General features: G+C 42.2%; 1 protein-coding gene across 3 annotated transcripts in view; it reads left to right on the forward strand.

The window, feature by feature from the left end:
* LOC149440988 (endogenous murine leukemia virus Env polyprotein from Emv-2 locus-like) overlaps window positions 1-21354 on the forward strand; it is a 48743-nt gene that overhangs the window by 237 nt on the left and 27152 nt on the right. The gene's annotated exons all lie outside the window — the stretch shown is intronic.

Consider the following 21354-nt stretch of genomic DNA (forward strand, 5'->3'; position numbering starts at 1 on the left):
CATTACACTAATGAATGATATTACTACCATTAATTCAATTCTATTCATGTTATTAGTTTTATGAATTCTGCCATTTCTAATAGACCCTCTAGCTGAATTGCTCATTGTGTATGAACCAACAGACAATGTATGGTTCATGCAATGGTGCTGGTTCCTCTGTGTCTATGGATGTGTATATGTATATATATTTTATATCTTTTATATATTGTATATATTTTCCATATACATAATATACAGCTTTTATGTATGTGTATTTATAGTTTATATACATTGTATTCATCCGACGATCAGTTTAATGTTATTAACACACCAATTTTAAAATCGTTTCTACTATTGTATTTATAAGCTGCACTTTTTAAGGTATAATGTATCATTTACCATCTATACACATTTTATATTCATTGATTTCAATTGTATTAATTGTATGATTTTTATTCATCTGAATGACCATTGATTATTTATTGTACTTTGTTGACACCCGGGCCCCTCCCCCCGGCCCCGGACAGTCCAACCCATTTGGGAGGGTCCTATTTTAGTCTGTGGGCATAAATGGGAGCATATACTCTCAGTCCAGTCAGCTCTGAGGAAGAAGGCATGACCTTCGAAACGCGTCAGCTGGACTGAGTACCTATACCCATGATGGGATTCGCGCTGGCCTCTTACCTTTTGAAGTCCCTTGGTGGACTTACATGCCTATTTTTATTCGCTGTTTGTGAGTACCTTTCCTTCATTTAATAAATTTTTGTTACTGAGGTAATGCACAAGGTTGGTGCGCTTCTTGTTGTTTTACTTTGCAGTTTGTTCGGGCTTCCCCAGCCTTGGTTTGGAGCTGCACGACCTTGGATACTCCGGTGGTTGCTTCTCTGGAGGTTTTAATTCCATCTACTCGCCACCGGCCTGGGTCCCGGAGCGCAGGAGAAATCTTTTTTGGTTTGTTACCCCTTTAACATCCATACCAGACCTGAAGGGCTTGGTATGGATAGGAGGGGGGACCCCACGCTGTTTTTTCTATTATTTATTTAATTCACGTAAATAATTTAAAATTCAGCTGTCAGTGGAAAACCCCGAAACATTCCTTCTGTCCCTGCAGAGAGCTCCGCTATTATATTTGACATTAAAAAGTATAGAGACTGCAACATTGTATCTATTTGTATCCATTTCGGATATAGATGTTTTTATTCGGATACATATAGATACAATGTTGCAACCTTTATACTTTTTAATGACAAATATAATAGCGCAGCTCTCTGCAGGGACAGAAATAATTACTTCGCTATTATATTTGCCGGCCGTAGACGGGGTGAAAATCTGACAATTTTTTTTACCGTTGGTGGTAACGTCGGCCCATTGAACAACCAATTTTTGTAATTTTTTTTGTTTTTTTTTAAAAACGGCCATTTTTTGCCCCATCTATGGCCTGCATTTTTCATTTTCTTCTTTTTCTTGCAGGTCATGGCTCATGCACAGATTTTTTATCTGTAAAAAGATCAGCCAATTTGCTGATCATTGCCGCAAAAATCAGCCGATCTGCAAAATCGGCTGATTTTTATCCAAATTTACCGAATAAAAAAAGTGGCAAAATCCCCACAAATTGCTGACCAATTAACCCACTAACGGCCCGAAAATCAGCTGATTTTTTTTTTTTGGCCGATTTTAGACCCATCTAAAGCAGGCCATAGATGGGTCTAAAATCGGCCAATTTTTCTGCCGAAAACAAAATCGAACGATGTTCGGGCCATTAGTGGGTTAATTGGTCAGCCGTTTTTTGGGATTTTGGCACATTTTTTTTAGCAGTAAAGTTGGAAAAAATTATTCTAACTTTACTGTCTGGTATGGATTTTGGGGGGAACCCCAAGCTGTTTTTTATTTAATTTCGGCGTGGAGTTACCCCTTAATATCCATACCAGACCCAAAGGGCTTGGTGTGGATGGGAGGGGGGACCCCATACTGTTTTTTTTTTACATTTGGTGTGGAGTTACCCCTTAAGATACATACCAGACCCGAAGGACTTGGTGTGGATGGAAGGGGGGACCCCATGCCGTTTTTTTATTTATTATGGTGCTGGTTTTTAAATGTAATTTTCCTTTTTTTTTTCTTCACTGTAGCAGCAGAAATTTTCCTGTCACTTCCCCCAGCTAAAAGAGAAAGTTTTCTTGGAATTTATATCCCTAAAGGAAACAATGTTCACTTTGAGTTTATTAAAAGATACAAAGTTTTCTGTAACTTTGGGGAAAGTGACTTCTAAGCTTGTGAACTATAGTGAAGAAAAAAAAAGGCAGGCATTTGCATTTGAAAATCAGCGCCGACATACACTTTGTATTGTGAAAAAAATTAACAATTGGGTAAACCGAGGCATTATTTTCAATGGATTTTCATTCGTGAACCGAAAATTACGTTAACCGAGGCGTTGGTAAACTGAGGTACGCCTGTATTAGTATTGAAATCCTTTGTATTGGGATACATAGAACCAACCAAGAATAGGCAACATAGCACAACATTTGTGTCACATTTGAGATATCTGGCTAGTTACACTGACCTTGCCCAGGGATTTAGGATTGATTCACACCACATAAATACAGGCAGGATTAGTGTTCAACAGCTCTGTGGATTAGTGGTCGGCACTACTGCCTCACAACGCTAGGGTTGTTGGTTTGAATCCCAACCACAGGAATGAATTTGCATGATCTCCATGTGACTACCCTAACATACATGTGTTGGTAGCAGCATCTTTGCTTTCTGTTGAAATGATCCCTAGAATGTGAATTAGAATGAGGCCTTGTCTGTTCAAACACCTTTAAAGTTGCACCTTATGTGAATGTCAAATGATGGGATGAGATAAGGGCCTGGACTAATGATTGATTGGATAATGTTGGTTTGCACTCCACCTCCTGTTGGGAAAGTTTGTCAAACCATGAGAAGAGTTAACGAGAGAAAGAAAAGGATAAAAAAAAAAAAATAATGGCATGGAGTCGCCCCCCCCCCCAAATCCATAACCCTTATCTGAGCATGCAGATACCGCATGCCTTCAAAGATTTATTATCTTTGTTGAATTGCGTACTTGGTTCACACTAGATGTGATTTAAAATTGTGCTTTTTGTTGGCAATTTCACCGTGTTTTCTATAGATTTACCAATGAGTTATTGCATTTTCAATTGTGTTTTGCATTGCGATTTCTATTGTAGTCTATATGTGAAATCACTACAAAATGCTGAAAAAGTTGGACGATAACTAATTTTGAAATTGTGCTGCAGCAAATCGCTTACGTTAAGACACTCACATCCACATTCATTAGATCGGATATCAGGTACAATTTCAATTCCCAAATCGCACCTGAAATCGTACACCCTGGATGCGACTTGGCATGAGACTTGCAAATCGTATGCCAAGTCGCACCCTATTGTCTATTAGAGCAGTCACATGGGTGCGTTTCCGACACTGATTTCTAAAGTAGTACATGTACTACTTTTGTGACGATTTGCATAGATATTTGTGTCAGATGTCTTGCAAATTGTAAGGAAATCGGCATCTTCACTGTACGTCGCACAATTTCTAAATCGGTTTTGATGTGACCGCGGTGTAAGGCCTTTTTATGTTTGATTTCCTGAGTGTTTTTCCGATTTATGGGAAATGCCGCATACTAGCAAAAGTGAATTGACATTTTCAGTATTGCATGCGAGATGTGGTCATGTGACTGCCTTAACTCATGCGATAATCTGGAGTGAATTGTGCCCATAGGGTCAAGAAATATTGCCAATAGGTTTCCCTTTCACATCCCTGTTCAATGTTCTGTTGTATGCTGTACAGGTACACTTCACTGTGGCTTTCTTTCTGACTCTGATTTGTGGGGCCTGTATACCAAGGTTTAACACAGGTGGGAAGAGAATTAATCAGGTGCAAACACTTTCTCTGACCAAATGAATGACAGTGGTGGGTGTGGCCTACCTTTATATAAAGAGATGCAGTAGCGGCTGATTTTTGCCTTGTACAGGCACATTATTTCTGCAAGTCCTTGTCTGTGGTGGTTTGGGGAGGAAGAGATATTGTGGTGAATTGTCCCAGGCCACACTCACGCTGTGTTTTGATGTGGGCTGTAAATGTTTTGCATGTTATTCCTTCTAAGGTGTGTTTGTGTGTTATTGTACAATGATTGTGTTTATTATCTTTGCATTGTAATCCTAACACATGTCCATTGCTCTGCTCTTCCAAGTTTGCTTTATTTAGAATGAAATGCAGTTTTCAGACAAACATGGTGAGAAATGTATGTGTGGGGGATTTGGGGAGGTGGGAGGTGTTTTTTATTTTGGCACGTATGTATTTTTATATTATTTCAATCTGCAGCTTTTGTGAATAAGCCCAAGTGATTCATATTAACCGTTTGTTTCCTGCTGTAACCTGTGAAAGCACAGTTCATTATAAGTATAATCTTTTAGATTGTAAGCTCTTATGAGCAGGACCGTTCTATTTTAGCAACATCAATCCTGCTTTTTTTTTTTTTTACACCAAGATATTGAATGTAGCTTTTTGTTGCTGTCCAAATAAATGTGGAATGTGTATTTGATCAATAAACATTTGTACTATGTATTTTTGGGGGGGATTATTTCATGTTCTAGTTGAATGTTGCACAGTGGCTAAATGGTTAGCACTTCCACCTGGCAGTACTAGGGTCGTTGGTTCAAATCCCAGCCACGGCACCTCCTGCCTGGAGTTTCCATGTTCTCCCTGTGCTTCCTCTGGGTACTCCGGTTTCCTCCCACACTCTAAAGACATGCTGGTAGGTTAATTGGATCCTGTCAAAATTGGCCCTAGTATATGTATGAATGTAAGTTAGGGCCCTTAGTACGCCCCTTGAGGTTTAGGGACTGATGTGAATTTACAACATCTATATGTAAAGCGCTGCGTAAATTGACAGCGCTATAGAAGTATCTGAAATGTACTAGCACCCCTAACACTTATTTTTGCTAGCTATATAATATGCCCAAATCTTCCTTGTTAGAGTGCACATGTGCAAGTATGTCCAAAATAACAAACCAAAAGCCCCCTATTGCACCACAAGACCATGTTATGTACCAATGAATAGGTCGTGTTCAATGTGCAGCTAGCTATTCTTTTTCTACAATCCTCTCAACAGTAATAAATTGGGCCCCCAATTTATGTTGACTTTGGGCCTTTACTGGCAAATATATATTCGCCAATGTCATGTACACAGTATAGCTGCAAGCATACATTCACCAATGCCAAATCTACAATAGAACTGCAAACATATATTTGCGAATGTCATATACACAATGGAGCCACATGTAAAATTGCTATGGTGCACAAATAAACGCCAAGACGGCTGATGGAGGAGGCACTAGAGCAGCTGTCATACCGAAAATACATCATGATGTTGGCGGAAGGATGTTTGCACACACCCGGAAGTGGAAGTGGGGAGTGTGAGTGGATGGGAGTGTAGTTAGGAGAGTTTAGTGGTAATTTGCAAGTCTATTTTTTAGTTTTGGGAATTGTTCTTTTCTGGAATTCCAAACCACATCTGGACATGGCGAGATCGCTGTTCTCCACCGAGAAGCTGATCCTCATTTGCTGGGGAAACATTACTAATAATTGTTGTATTTTCAGTTGAAAGCATGTCCAATTCCTAGATCCATTGAGGTACATAGCAGAGGTTCAAGGTTCTTCCTAACTATACAGGTGGCACAGACACAAGCATACACCCAGGGCCACTGTTAGATATCATGGGGCCCCGTACAGCATACCTGACAGCCCCCCACTGCCAAAGAAAATATCCAAATTATATTTATGGTAAAAATACACTAAAACCATTATTAATAAACATAATCCCAACCATATTCCTGTGAAATCTAAATGATAAAACTGTACTGCGTTCATAAATAAAGCTGTGTGTGTAATTGAAGTTTTGGGGCTCATGGGTGCTGTTGCCTGTAGAGTGGGAATCAGTGGTTTGTTTTTGTGGCTATCGCTGTTTTCAGGCAGCCTATGTTACACTATGGAATTGCTGCAGGTCATAATTTGACAAGCATATGGGTGCAGGTGTACAGTCCTGAACACACAGTGAGCATTCAGGGCCACTTCCCCACGCCTTCACACCTGTCAGATTAAAACCTGTGTTCATACAGCTGCTGTGTCCCCATAGTGTAACAGGTGGCTCTAGCCACATAAACAACCCACTCATCATGCTGTACAGGCCAGAGGACCTGTGTGAATGGGGCATTTTTTACTTTTTTTTTTTTCCTCAGCTCGTTAATTTCAATGGGCTGCCTAATGTGTGGGAACATGCAAAAATACTGCAGGCATATTATTTTAAAAGTGTTGCACCTAACTGCACACATCTGCAAAGGGCATTGCTTTTCTTTGCTGAGCTGGAAAATGTGTGTTCTTGCATGCGTTTCTGCACCACCAATGGTGTGAACAAGTCCTATGGGCCAGTTCACACTATAGAAACAGTCTAGATGTGTTCCTGATGCGTTTTTGCATGCCCTTTTGGCATGCATGTTTAGTGTGTTCCAGTACATTTTGGATGCGTTTTGGACACGTTGCATTGCATTTTTGTATCCCTTCCAGTTAGTTTTTTCTTTCTTTTTATTCAATTTAATTAGGGACATGTGCGTTTTAGTACATTCAAGGACGTTTCAATGTGTTCCAGTACAGTTCTGTGCAGAAACATTGCAGCGTGGTCAACTTTGCAATGCACTGAAAATGCAAGCGCTGATGTGAACTATGACATTGACAACCATATAACCTTCTTTCTGTGCGTTTGTGATGCCGAAAAAGCAACTGAAACACATGTAGTGTGAACTGGCCCTAAAGATTATTAGATGTAAGGGAACGGGACTGACCAGGGATTGTGAATTCAATCAGACTAGTGTTGAGATACAATCAGCAATTGTATGATAATGTGAGATCTGAGCTGTAGCTGATAGAAAATGAGACACATTCACTTGATCAGTAAATAGTTAAAAAGAGTGGGGCGGTGATCCATAGATTTGCATATGGGACAGGTGATGATGAGGTGAGGGAGGGGGTCAAGTTGTGTAAGGAGACAAATTTAAAAGAAGAGAAAGTTACAATGAAATTTACACAGCATGAAACTTTTCCTAATTGGCAGAAGAACAGGACGCAGGTAACATTCATCCACTTTCTAGTCATTAGGCAAAATCATAATTGATTGATCAATATTCCTGGCACTGACACAACCCAGAAAACTGATCTCCATTTTTTTTTAACGTTCGTAAATGTCAAGGAGCTTATAATCTAAGGGCAGAAACTCAGCCATGTAGCTAGGTCCAATGAACCTAACAGCATGTCTTCTGAGTGTTTGGCAGAAACACATCCATACAGGGAAAGCATGCAAACTGGGATGCAGCCATGACTGGGATTAGAACCCATGACCCAAGTGCTGTAAATTCTGAGCTCTAACCACTAAACCACTGTGGGAGACACAGTTTGAGCTACAATGTAGAATAGTTACATTGTTTAAAAATGATAAAGCGAGCGCTGCTAAAATTATATAGACTACTAAAATGGTATTACACAAGATAAAGGTAACCACGAACAGTAGTGCATGAACTCGTGAAAGGTCATCCACCCTTGTGACCGTGTACTAAACTATTAAGCACCTTTCTGGCTCCTGTGGCTGAGCTAATTCCTCCCCAGGACCATTTGGGCACCCACCCTGATGGATGGATGGCTGGAGCTGGATGACTAACCCATAGCTGCCAGCATACCACTACACCCCCAGATGTGTGATGTGTATAATCCATGCGCATTAATACTTTTGTTCTGGTGAGTGTAGACCAGTCCCAAATGTGGTTTATCTTTCACGAGTTCATGCACTACTGTCCGTCACGGAGAAACCACACGTGCCATTCATAGGCACTCTCTGAGTTGGTACTCTCACACGAAGGACATTCCATTATTCAGGAATGATTATATGAACTTATTTTAGCGCCATTTACCATTTTACATCATTATTGCAATTATTTGCATTTTTTGGTTTTTACATGCGTTCATTATTGATCACATGCATTTATAGCGCTGCACTTGACTTTAACATAGAATAGTTATGTGATTAAAGGGAATGAAGATCTATCTCAAATAATTTGGAATGTTGAGTTCTAATTTCCCAATATAATGATATAAGTGTGAAAATGTTTAACATTTGAAAATAGAATGTATGACATTCATTAGTAAATGCATTAGTTGTCTGATCATTTTGGAGAAACAGCAAAAAAAATTGGTGTACTAATTATGTTACATTCTAAGTATTCTCTTTTGCTAACATAAAAACGCCAATGCTACAAAGCCCACGCTTGTGCGCCATCTAGCGAACATATCCGGTATTGCACCTAAAAATGTGCCAGATGCGATTTCACATTTACGAATAGTAAAGTAGACGTTCGTCAATGAGATTCCTAGACGCCGCTCAGAAGACTGACTATATCTACTGTGGCTGGTCAGCAAGCTTCACTGTAAGCACACTGATCCGCAAAGCTGAGCTCATCCATCCGGATCAGTGTGCCCAAACTGACAGGGAGGAGAGCTGCATTGAAAACAATGCAGCCATCCTCCCTGTCAGTGTATGCAGGTAATTACCGACTAGGACCCGGTGATTGACACCCGCGGCCACGATCGGTCGTGCTCCTCAAGTGCCCCCTACCTGAAATGCAAAATCGTGTATACATACGTGATTTTGTGCAGAGGTGCCGCCCTGCCGCAGTATATCTACTGTGGCTGGTCAGCAAGCTTCACTGTAAGCACACTGATCCGCAAAGCTGAGCTCATCCATCCGGATCAGTGTGCCCAAACTGACAGGGAGGAGAGCTGCATTGAAAACAATGCAGCCATCCTCCCTCTCAGTGTATGCAGGTAATCACCGACTAGGACCCGGTGATTGACACCCGCGGCCACGATCGGTCGTGCTCCTCAAGTGCCCCCTACCTGAAATGCAAAATCGCGTATACATACGTGATTTTGTGCAGAGGTGCCGCCCTGCCGCAGTATATCTACTGTGGCTGGTCAGCAAGCTTCACTGTAAGCACACTGATCCGCAAAGCTGAGCTCATCCATCCGGATCAGTGTGCCCAAACTGACAGGGAGGAGAGCTGCATTGAAAACAATGCAGCCATCCTCCCTCTCAGTGTATGCAGGTAATCACCGACTAGGACCCGGTGATTGACACCCGCGGCCACGATCGGTCGTGCTCCTCAAGTGCCCCCTACCTGAAATGCAAAATCGCGTATACATACGTGATTTTGTGCAGAGGTGCCGCCCTGCCGCAGTATATCTACTGTGGCTGGTCAGCAAGCTTCACTGTAAGCACACTGATCCGCAAAGCTGAGCTCATCCATCCGGATCAGTGTGCCCAAACTGACAGGGAGGAGAGCTGCATTGAAAACAATGCAGCCATCCTCCCTGTCAGTGTATGCAGGTAATTACCGACTAGGACCCGGTGATTGACACCCGCGGCCACGATCGGTCGTGCTCCTCAAGTGCCCCCTACTTGAAATGCAAAATCGTGTATACATACGTGATTTTGTGCAGAGGTGCCGCCCTGCCGCAGTATATCTACTGTGGCTGGTCAGCAAGCAGTTAAATTTAGCTTGAGTATATTGAAGGTAAACACAAACAAGGTTATACAACTACAATCACAACCTTATAATAATGTACAACTATGCAATGCAGTCATAAAACAGACTTAAATATGGAGATTTTTTATTTTTACTAAAGGTGACTGGACCCAGATCAGTCCACCAGAATCCACCACGTTTATAAATTGACCTATAACAGGACCATCAGAGTCCAGAGTAGACAAGAATGCTGTAAAAAAACTTCAAGGAGCTAAGCTACTTCTATATAGTGAGAACTAACAGCAAGGGTAGAGCTTTTAAAGCATACAGCCACTTGGTTTCTTCTTTTTAAGAGCTGTTTTTTGCCCAATTTTATTTAAAACAAAGTTCCATACAATATAGGTTTCCCACGCAGGGGTATCCACCATCAATGCCAAAAAAAAGATTCAGCCTTCTCGCTCTCTTTAGCAGCACCGCTGCTCAGGCTTTATGCCTCGGTCCTCTTGACTTTCACATACAAAAGGCTGCACCTTGGTTAGCACCCTTTCACAGCACTCCTTGCTTCTCCAGCTCACAGACGTGGGCCCTGTCAGACTACTGTGTGCCACCATGCACACTTGTGGCTGCTCCTTTGCACCCACATGGACTCCTCAGGAGGGTGGAGCCCAGAACCCTGGTCCTGACTCTAGAAGAGAACCAGACAAACCTGCACAATCAGTCTTCTGGTCATTCCCAAAACCTGGTCCCAGGATTGGAGATTTCATCCCTCCCAAATCACTTTGAAACCTCCAGGTCCCAAAACAGACTTTAAAAGCAAATGAGGAAACAGAAAAGCCAGTTTCCTTAGCATTAAGCAAACCCTCTGGAGCCCCTTAACCTGCCTTGTTGAGAATCCTGGGAGAAATATCCTTTTTAGATTGTGATAAATCACCCCATTGTGACAAATCACCCCAATATATATATATATATATATATATATATATATATATATATATATGATCTTTACCAAAAATAAATGGTGAAAGAAGTGCTAATAATTAAGACAAGAGGAGATTGTCCCCAAACTGTAACTTTTCTTTTTGTTGCGGTTGGTGTTACCTGGTGCTGTAAAACATGGTGTCACCTCCCCCCCCAATCATTTTTTCCCATATAACACTGCATATAAGGACAATAGTAGTGCTGTCAACAACTATCACGCCACTAGCAAATTTCAGGCCAGAAGCGCATGGTCATGGTATGCACTCCAAACTGGCCCCTGTAAATGATGCGGTGTCACAGATGGGAGTGACACCTTAGCAGTTATATAACACTTCCTACTTGATGGTGTTACCTAGAGTGCAGGGGTTCAGTGACACTAAATTCACAATAGTTATTCAGACAGCGTTCAGAGCAAACATTGGGTGTGGTTTTTATTGCTCAGAATATTGGTTGTGGCTAAAAGCAGAGTGTAGGGGTTCAGTAGTAAGTGATGCAGAGTGCAGAGGTCAGTAGTAAGTGATGCAGAGACCAGTGGTAGGTGATGCAGAATTCAGAGATAAGTGATGCAGAGATCAGTAGTATATACTGAAGAGTTCAGAGGTCAATAGAAAGTGACGCAGGGTTCAGAGATCAGTAGTAATGCAGAGATCATTAGTAAAAGTGAAGTAGGAGCTCCTGGTAAAGACCAATATGTTACGCCACTGAGACAGATGCATTATATCTATTACCAGTGGCTTAAATACATTTCTTCCCAGAGTACTACTACCTTTCAATAATGAAAGCCATAATGTCCGATTCTAAATTTGAAGTAAAGGACATCGAGCTACATCCCTGATATCCACCCAGCAAAAGAAAATTCTGTACAATCTTTCACCACTAGAGCGAAAGGCTATACACTATTTGCGCAATAATCAGGCCATCACCATCAACCAGCGGATAAAGGGGGAGCAGTTGTTGTGGTGAATACAAACAAATACATACACGAAGGCCAGAGGCAGCTGGAAAATGCCATCTACTATAAAAAACTGGATTATGATCTGACACAGGACTTTACAAAGCAATTAAAAGGTCTCATTAAACCACTTCCAGTCCACCTACATTAAGAACTTATAAATGCGATTTCCGGATCATCCAGAAATCGGGGACTTCTACATGCTGCCCAAAATCCACAAGCCAGGAAATCCAGGCAGACCCATCATAACAGGATGAACACACTCACCAAACAAATCTCAGGCTTTGTAGAAAACATTTTTTAAACCATTAGTCGAGAATACTGGGGGGCCGTGTCCAAGATGGCGACCGAAGCTGCCGCCCTTCCTGAGGCTCTGTGAATCCGTCCACCTAATCCACTGCCATCCTGGTGGTAGCGGACTATTCATATCCTGAAAGGGACCCCCTGGCAGACCTCCGCTTTGATACATTGCACATTTCCTTTGCGTGTCCGGTGAGTGCGCATTTTATACATACCCTGTCTTACGAAAGCATCGACTTTGGGAATATTATAATCACCTTTGAGTTCTTTTTACTGTGGACTATTAACCCATTTAAGAACACTGAAATGTTACGTTTATATGGATTATACTTAGTGTTGCACTTATCTTATATACTGTATATGTCTTCTAACATTTTGCTAAAACTTTGAGTAGTAGTACTGCCTGGACCTTGAAGAAGGGGACATACCCCGAAAGCTTGTCCTCAAAATTGTATGTTCGTGCAAATAAAAAAAGTATCACGTCAGTACTCAATTGTTTCTGAAGTAAAGGACAAAAACCGCAAGCACCTTCTTACCCAGTTACTGCTTCTCTGATGTGTATCCCTGTTTTCTGAGAGATCCCATACTCTCATCCTAGAGAAGTTGGAGTAGCTTCCTATGTTAGATCTCCCACCTCAACAATCACACCAGCAGCTGTATGGACAGTGCCTGAAATCACACATGAGGTCACCAGTTGGTTCTGCCCACTCTCACCTCCTCTCCTTTCCCCTGCCAGGAGGAAGATTTTTGTCTCTGCCAGTACCCATTCTGCCCTCTTTCTTCCACCCACATCAGGTTGGTGTTGCAAGGAGGCAAGAGTAGAATCCTCCCTCCAGCAGCTGTTGCAGTCCCGCTCTGTGCTCTGTTCTCCAGCTGCCTCAGAGGGCACCATGATCCTACCATTCAGGCAGATTGAGAATGGAGCACTGACAAGCTGCCCATGCCCCCTCTTGTGAAGGACCATACAGCTGGTGTCACCCCTCTGACGGTTTTAACCCGAATGTGGTCCGCACCCCCAGCAACCCCATAGCAACACTACTGTACACAACTGGTGAATCTTGGTTAGGTCCATAAATCCCTCTAGAGGTGTTTGTAAAGGTGATACTTTAGAAAAGAAACGGAAACACTGATAAGTTAAGATAGTCTGAAACGAGCTACAATGGGAAGAGAGAGTAGGCAGAATTATATTTCTTTTGGATGTCCTACACCTGTCCTATAGCAGTATCTGTTTGTAATGGGCCCCATACACCCATGACTGGGTATCTCCCTCAAGAAGCTGCTTCTCAACCTCTTGAACACGAGACCAGTGAATCTGGCTATTGTTACCCTAAGATCCAGACGAAACCAGATTTGAAGAATACCAGAGGTAGACTGCGCTTGAGTACTTCCGTTAGAATGCCGTTTCCGACCATACAGAACTAGATGACACCAGTCTTGAAGTAAACCAGGAGTTAGACTAATTTATTTGAACACAGATACAAGATATATACACTCAGGGGACAATCCCCCCTCTCTGCATAATGACACAGGGTTGGGAAATCTACATTTAGTAACAAGAGACACACAGGTATTCAAACTTCACACCAGCAGACAGTCTTATCAGGAGGGAGGGCTGGTGGAGACACCCCCCCCCACTAAGCTAATACACATAAACACATACATCCCATAGTAGTTTGCTCCCAAGCCAGACAAATAGAACAATGGGATTAAGCCACATAACATTAAGCAATCAACATCCCCCACCCCACCTACAGTCAGGTCCATAAATATTGGGACATAGACACAATTCTAAAATTTTTGGCTCTATACACCACCACAATGGATTTGAAATGAAATGAACAAGATGTGCTTTCACTGCAGACTGTCAGCTTTAATTTGAGGGTATTTACATCCAAATCAGGTGAACGGTGTAGGAATTCCAACAGTTTGCATATGTGCCTCCCACTTGTTAAGGGACCAAAAGTAATGGGACAATTGGCTTCTCAGCTGTTTCATGGCCAGGTGTGTGTTATTCCCTCATTATCCCAAATATAATGAGCAGATAAAAGGTCCAGAGTTAATTTCAAGTGTGCTATTTGCATTTGGAATCTGTTGCTGTCAACTCTCAAGATGAGATCCAAAGAGCTGACACTATCAGTGAAGCAAGCCATTATTGGGCTGAAAAACAAAACAAACCCATCAGAGAGATAGCAAAAACATTAGGTGTGGCCAAAACAACTGTTTGGAACATTCTTAAAACGAAGGAACACACCGGTGAGCTCAGCAACACCAAAAGACCTGGAAGACAATGGAAAACAACTGTGGTGGATGACCGAAGAATTCTTTCCCAGGTGAAGAAAACACCATTCACAACAGTTGGCCAGATCAAGAACACTCTCCAGGAGGTAGGTGTATGTGTGTCAAAGTCAACAATCAAGAGAAGACTTCACCAGAGTGAATACAGAGGGTTCACCACAAGATGTAAACCATTGGTGAACCTCAAAAACAGGAAGGCCAGATTAGAGTTTGCCAAACGACATCTAAAAAAGCCTTCACAGTTCTGGAACAACATCCTATGGACAGATGAGACCAAGATCAACTTGTACCAGAGTGATGGGAAGAGAAGAGTATGGAGAAGGAAAGGAACTGCTCATGATCCTAAGCATACCACCTCATCAGTGAAGCATGGTGGTGGTAGTAGTGTCATGGCGTGGGTATGTATGGCTGCCAATGGAACTGGTTCTCTTGTATTTATTGATGATGTGACTGCTGACAAAAGCAGCAGGATGAATTCTGAAGTGTTTGGGGCAATATTATCTGCTCATATTCATCCAAATGCTTCAGAACTCATTGGACGCCGCTTCACAGTGCAGATGGACAATGACCCAAAGCATACTGCAAAAGCAACCAAAGAGTTTTTCAAGGGAAATAAGTGGAATGTTATGCAATGGCCAAGTCAATCACCTGACCTGAATCCAATTGAGCATGCATTTCACTTGCTGAAGACAAAACTAAAGGGAAAATGCCCCAAGAACAAGCAGGAAATGAAGACAGTTGCAGTAGAGGCCTGGCAGAGCATCACCAGGGATGAAACCCAGCGTCTGGTGATGTCTATGAGTTCCAGAATTCAAGCTGTAATTGACTGCAAAGGATTTGCAACCATGTATTAAAAAGTGAAAGTTTGATTTATGATTATTATTCTGTCCCATTTCTTTTGGTCTCTTAACAAGTGGGAGGCACATATGCAAACTGTTGTAATTCCTACACCGTTCACCTGATTTGGATGTAAATACCCTCAAATTAAAGCTGACAGTCTGCTAGAGCCAAAATGTTAGAATTGTGTCAATGTCCCAATATTTATGGACCTGACTGTATCTCCTAAACATGTCTACACAGTCTGAGACAAAGCCCACACAATATTAGGACAGATCGCCCTGTACTCCTAACAGGCACAGGGTGATTTACACATAAGAGGGATATGGGGAGTTGAGACAGGGGTCTCCCCATCTCTCCAAAGTGAGCTGGGTTCCATGAGCCCCCCACCCCTATCTCCCCTTTCAGCAGGGGACTAACACAGGAGGAGACGCCAGGCGGATTGACTCCAAAGTTAGTCTGTACTTCTGGCATTGGGCCAGCACCAACACAGTACCCCAAGCAAATTGTCCCACACAAAGCATTATTCACCTAGCCAACCTCTGCCTCTCTCGTAGAACATACCCACCGCTGGGGAGAGGTACAGACTGGTCCTTCTCCCTGAAGTCCTCTTAGCCGCTGGAGAGAAGACAGGGTGGCTGGGCTGACTCCATCATGCTGTTGGGGATCTGGGCTGACTGCCCAGCATCCCTAGGTTATCCAGGTGGTGACTGTAGTCTTATCCACTTTGACTTGATGGACATCCCCCAGTGTTCGCAAAGTAAGGCTGACATCCTCCTGTCCCAATGCCAGACCCTTTTCTGGGGTTGTGTCAGTGGAGACCAAAGTCCCATCCACGGACATCAGCTCAAGCTGCAGTTGTGAGGTGCCAATTGCATCCTCTTCCTGTAGCTCCTGCGGTGCTGATTGTTGTGGGCCGAGGTCATCAACGCCATGCCCTGATGCCAGCTCTTCTGCTGGAGGTGCACCAGCTGGTTCCTCCTCAGCAGAAAAGTCAGTCAAATCCCCAGTCTCTGATACTGGTGTCTGGGGATAGGGGTTCACCATCTCCTGTCCGTGGAACCCAGAAGAGGTTACCAGTGCTGGGCAGAGGCTAGCAGAGCTCTGCCCTATTGTCAGCACTTCAGGTTTGGGGACGTAAATCTCTGGAATTTTCCACTGTCGATTCTTGGGCATGCTGCTGAACATGTTTTAGCAGTTACCTGTATGCCCTTTCCAGATGCTGTTCTTTCATCAGCAGGTATTCCAGATCTGGTTCAAGATCTGAGACCCCTGTGAGACTGAACATAGCCTCTCTGTCTTCTCGCAGGTCCTCAAGGGTAGGTTTTCCTTCATCGCCAAACACAAAATGATCTGTAAGGCTCTCCCACAGTAATCCAGGGCCACCAAAGTCATATCCCTCTGGAGAGCATTCTGTTGTCACCCCTAAATATTTCTGCTCTGTGTGCCATTGCAGAGCTCAATATCGGTTGTACAGCTATATCTCCTGCTGGACCAGCCTGTCCAACTCAGTCACCCCTTGCTCCTGGGGTAGCTCTCTCAGGAATGGCATCTGTAACTCCCGTTGGTCCCTGGCCCGTTCCCCTGGGGTTGGATAGCACTTGCCCTTGTACATACCAGCAGCCTGGAGGGCTCCACTCCAAAGTGCCACCCGAATCCGCTGCCTGAGCTCCAGGTACTCACCCCCATACACAGTCTTGGGGTATGTTGCAAGAACGATCCGCAGTAGCCCCGGGAACTCTGATGCCATGTCCATATCTGAACTGAGGGTGACCGACGTCTACTTTCCTGATCTTGAATCCCAGTGGTGGTTTGGACTTGTTCACAGCCAGGAAGCACAATCCCACCGCTTGGCACCAATGTAATGGAACCGACCCAGACTGCGCTTGAGTACTTCAGTTAGAATACCGCTTCCCTGTCCGAACACTAACAGACACCACAGCTGACCATACAAGACTAGACGACTTTAGTTGAAAACAGATACAAGATACAGTTGCAAGAAAAAGTATGTGAACCCCTTGGGATTACGTGGAGTTTTGCATGAATTGGACATAAAATGTGCTCTGAACGTCATCTAAATCACAACAATAGAAGAACACAGTCTGCTGAACATAATACTACACAAACATTAGATGTTGCCATGGTTTAATTGCACATAACATGTAAACATTCACAGTGCAGGGAGGAAAAAGTATGTGAACCTTTGGACTTAATAACTGGTTGACCCTCCTTTGGCAGCAATAACCTCAACCAAACGTTTCCTGTAGTTGCAGATCAGACCTGCACAATGATCTGGAGTAATTTTGGACCACTCCTCTTGCTTTGCTATGCTTTGGGTCATTGTCCTGTTGCATCACCTGTTGTGGGCTTTTGAATCATGTCTCAAAAATATGACTTTTATCAAGACATAATAGTATATGGCAAACAGCTCAGCATAGCCGAATGTTAAGAGTTAATTTTGTCTTGGTTGAACCACCAAGAATTCTAGTTAAAGAACTGGAGAGAATGGGTGAAGGGATTGTTTTTCTTTCCTCCTAGAGACAATACTATTTTAAAGTTCTACAGGTGATCAAACACCATTATTCAGACTTCAATAAGCAGGTAAACATATACAAGGTCTGGACAGGACAATAGAGGAACCAAACTGATTGTCTGAGAGCTTACCCAAACCTTGTAGAGTGTGATGAACCAACAGACCTCTGAAACTATTACCATATACTATTGTTCACCAAGGGTGAAAGCAGTAACAATTGTTTACCATGAGCCCAATACAAGGGCCATGCAAATAGAGAGTTTTTTCCCTACACAGAGAAAAATGTTGATTCTGAAACAAAGGGGTGAAATTCAGGACATTTAAGTCTAAAAGTTCACTGTATATCATTACAAAAATGTATTACAAAAACAGATTATAAATAAGATGTCATAGACTTTAAACACTACTAAATACTCAGCAATGGGAACTATATATCACTAACTTGAGTATTGAGATGATGGGAAGTAAGATGTATTATAAACTAGCATTAGTTACATGTCTTATCAGGAAACAAACAGGATGGTACTTCAAGGAGGAATAACCGAATATACACCTATATTCCATGGTCCCTATTTAGAATAATATAGGTATGATCACTGCTATATCTGGAAAGTGCTGTATATTTTATTCCTGAAATTACCTAAAGATTCCACCCAAGATATGAGTCATATCAAATACTCACATTGTTCTGTGATACATGACCGCCACCTGGCGGGCAGGTGAGAAATAGCTTATGTACACACATTTCTCAACTAGCCAATCAGGAAGCCTGGTGGGAAGGTATCTTAGAACAATGGACTAGTGGATATAAAAAGCCCATGTGCTGTAACAAAAAAAAAAACCTCATGAAAAGAAGAAAAACCCTCATAAAGACCTCATGGAAAGACCTGACATCTGAAGAAGATCTCTGCTGAAATAACTACTCTTCCATCTTTTCAAACTTCCTAAACTTTAAACCTCTAAACTTATAACTTCCTACATTCTCCCCTATTGAATCTATCACTTGCCTATATATCAGTCTAAAGGCGTTCCACTGCCAGCTAAATCCACGGGAGAGTTGCCTAGTCTGACGTCCGGGTGTGGTGAGATGTTTATTTGATTTGTATTAATTATTTCCTCTGTTGTGTAGAATCATAAAATTACCGTAGTGTATTACAACAATATTGGATAGTTAGATATATGTAGTCAGATACTGTGTTACTGTTAAAAATTGTTTATTGCCATATTATAAATTTTTCCATATTTCATAATTTATTGAATATTAATAACCAGAGTATCATATATCAAGGGCTTACTTCTTGCAAGCCTATGGCCACGGCATGTAAGAATATAACCTTTGAGATATTCGAAATTATTAATTATTAATAAATTTAATAAATAATCATATCATAAAAAATTTGTGATTGATGTAATTAGTTAGAAACTTGATTAGTGTGTCTTACATTGGTAGGATATATCTTTGATTGTGTGTACCAATATTCATTTATCACCAGTCTTTTGTGTTTTGTGTTAATATATATATAATTTTTGTACATAAATAAATTTTTATATTTATCTATTATAAGGCAAATTTTGTGTGTATGGTACGAAATCATATTGGCTAAAAGAATTCAAGGTATAATAATAAGTGGTGATCAAATTATCAAGGTGTCCAAATTATTGGTTTACTAAATATTTGCCGTATTTTAACGGCTGGAGGCACTGTAATATTTCATCTAAGGGAAAGGGACACGCCCTTTATAAATAATATATATCCTTACATAAACCACCACAACATAAATTTGGAGGCACCGCTGGGATCCATAGAAATCGTACCATAACACAAAACGCACTGGTGATTGTATATTTGTACACGTTATCAAACATATATTTTGTATCAAAATGGCATCCAGTAATCACGGATCCACCTCTTCCAATCATAACGAGGAAAATATGGCGGCCCAAGGTATTGAGGAAGTTATGAAGCCAGCCCGGAAAGCTGCCGGTGCTTGGCAGAATTATGTTGAATGTGGAGTAATAGATTATCTCCGCAAGAGATTAGGTCTGGGGGATAGCCATAATGAGTTTGTGGATGAAGAAAAAAAACAGGCTATGAGCACCTTTGAGGACCTGTTTAACCAAAAGGGCCAGGTTGTTGGGTTTTTAATGGCATTTGCTGGAGCAGAAAGTGATAGAGGCCGTGACAGACTTCTCCTAGAAGCTTGGCCCATGTTATGGTTCATGACCGCTGGAGCTGCCCAGCAGACCAAGACTCTAAGGGAAGAGTTGTCAGAGGCCCGCCTCTTGTTAGAAAGCAAAAATCAGGACATTGAGTCTTTGAAAGGGAAGCTTGGTCATGCCGGTATTCGTTTAGACGAATCCGAGAAACATTATGATAGATTGGTCGGAGACTTTCGAAGTGCTCAGGACCTGTATGAAAGAAACTTTCAGGAATTAAAACAACTTCAAAAGAAGTATCAGGACTTGAAAGATGAGGTGGAGTACTTCAGATCAGAGAGGTTATCTCCTGTCAAAATTAAAGTTCACCCAGGGGATAAGCATGACCAGTCAGAACTTACCTTGATAAAATCTGAGCAGAAAACTCTGGAGGAGCAGATTATAAGGTTGACGGCCCAAATAAATTCTGGGGTCCAAAGACGGACCAACCCAGTCAAGCCAGAGGCTGATGAGCGGAGATACCCGCATCACAGCGAAGTATCTGATAGTGAGTCAGGGTCAGAATATAGGTCACCTCCTAGGCTTTCAAGATACACTCCAGAGCGCTCTGAAGAAAAATATGAGGTTTCATATAGGCAGGAAGGGAAATCCCAGGGGTCATTCAGGAGATATGACACCCCAAAGGTCATTAAGTTCCTGAAGGACACTGTTCCTATGTTTTCTAAGAAAGGGTCCCTTGAGATCACCGAACACATGAAAACATATGAACAAACGTTAGAGATTCTGGGCATTAGAGATGGCCACACCAAAATAGAATTGCTGCCATGGGTGTTTGAAGAGAAGTACCGGCAATTCTTTGAGACCTTGAGGGCCTATTCCAATCAGTCCTGGAGAGAGGTTAAACATAAGTGCCACATGGAATTTGGGCCTTATAAAACTGTAACCTCTGCCAAGGCTGCGGCCTACAATTTAAAGTGTGGTCCTCACCAAAGCCCTGCAGAATTTCTGGCTGTCCTCAGAAATGCCTATTTCCTGGCTGAAAAGGATCCCAATCCTAACCAGCCAGAATTCAAGACACTATTCTATGAAGCATTACCTGCTTACATAAAATTGGGACTTGCAAAGGATTACAGAAAGGGATGCTCTCTTGATTGGTTGGTGAGAGAGAGTGACTATTTATTCTCGATCCAACAGTCCAGTGAGGGCGGGATAAAAAGAGAACCTAAAAGTAGCCCCAAGATAGTAGCAGCCACTACCGTTTCCCCTCCAAATCCAAATGTGCAGGCAGAGAAGAAATCATATGCGGAAGTAGTCCGTGGGGGTAAAACCAATGGTTCCCCTAGATTTGTACCTCAAGCCCAGCAAGTGAAGGAGGTCCATAACTTTGCACCCCAAAACCAGTGGGTGAGAAAGGATAGGCAAAAGCCAGGGAACTACGGTAGTGGAAGTGAGAAGAATAAAAAGTATGGTAAGGGCCAGTACAGTGATGAAAATCAAAGGAGGCAATGGTATCCTCAGAGGTTCTATTATCCTCGCCAAAACCAACATGGGAATTTTTATGGGAACCCCAATTTCAACAGGAACCATAATTACAATAAGAATCCCAATTTTAATAAAAACTCCGAGTTCCAAAGATTTCCTCCACGCCAAGAACACCCTCAGGCTCAAAGGGGGGATACAGTACCCCAGGCTCCCTTTAATAACAGGGAGACCCCAAA

The sequence above is a fragment of the Staurois parvus genome, unplaced genomic scaffold, assembly GCF_062004578.1.
Source record: "Staurois parvus isolate SC_StPar_1 unplaced genomic scaffold, SC_StPar_1.0 ptg001039l, whole genome shotgun sequence".
NCBI classification, from domain to species: Eukaryota; Metazoa; Chordata; class Amphibia; order Anura; family Ranidae; genus Staurois; species Staurois parvus.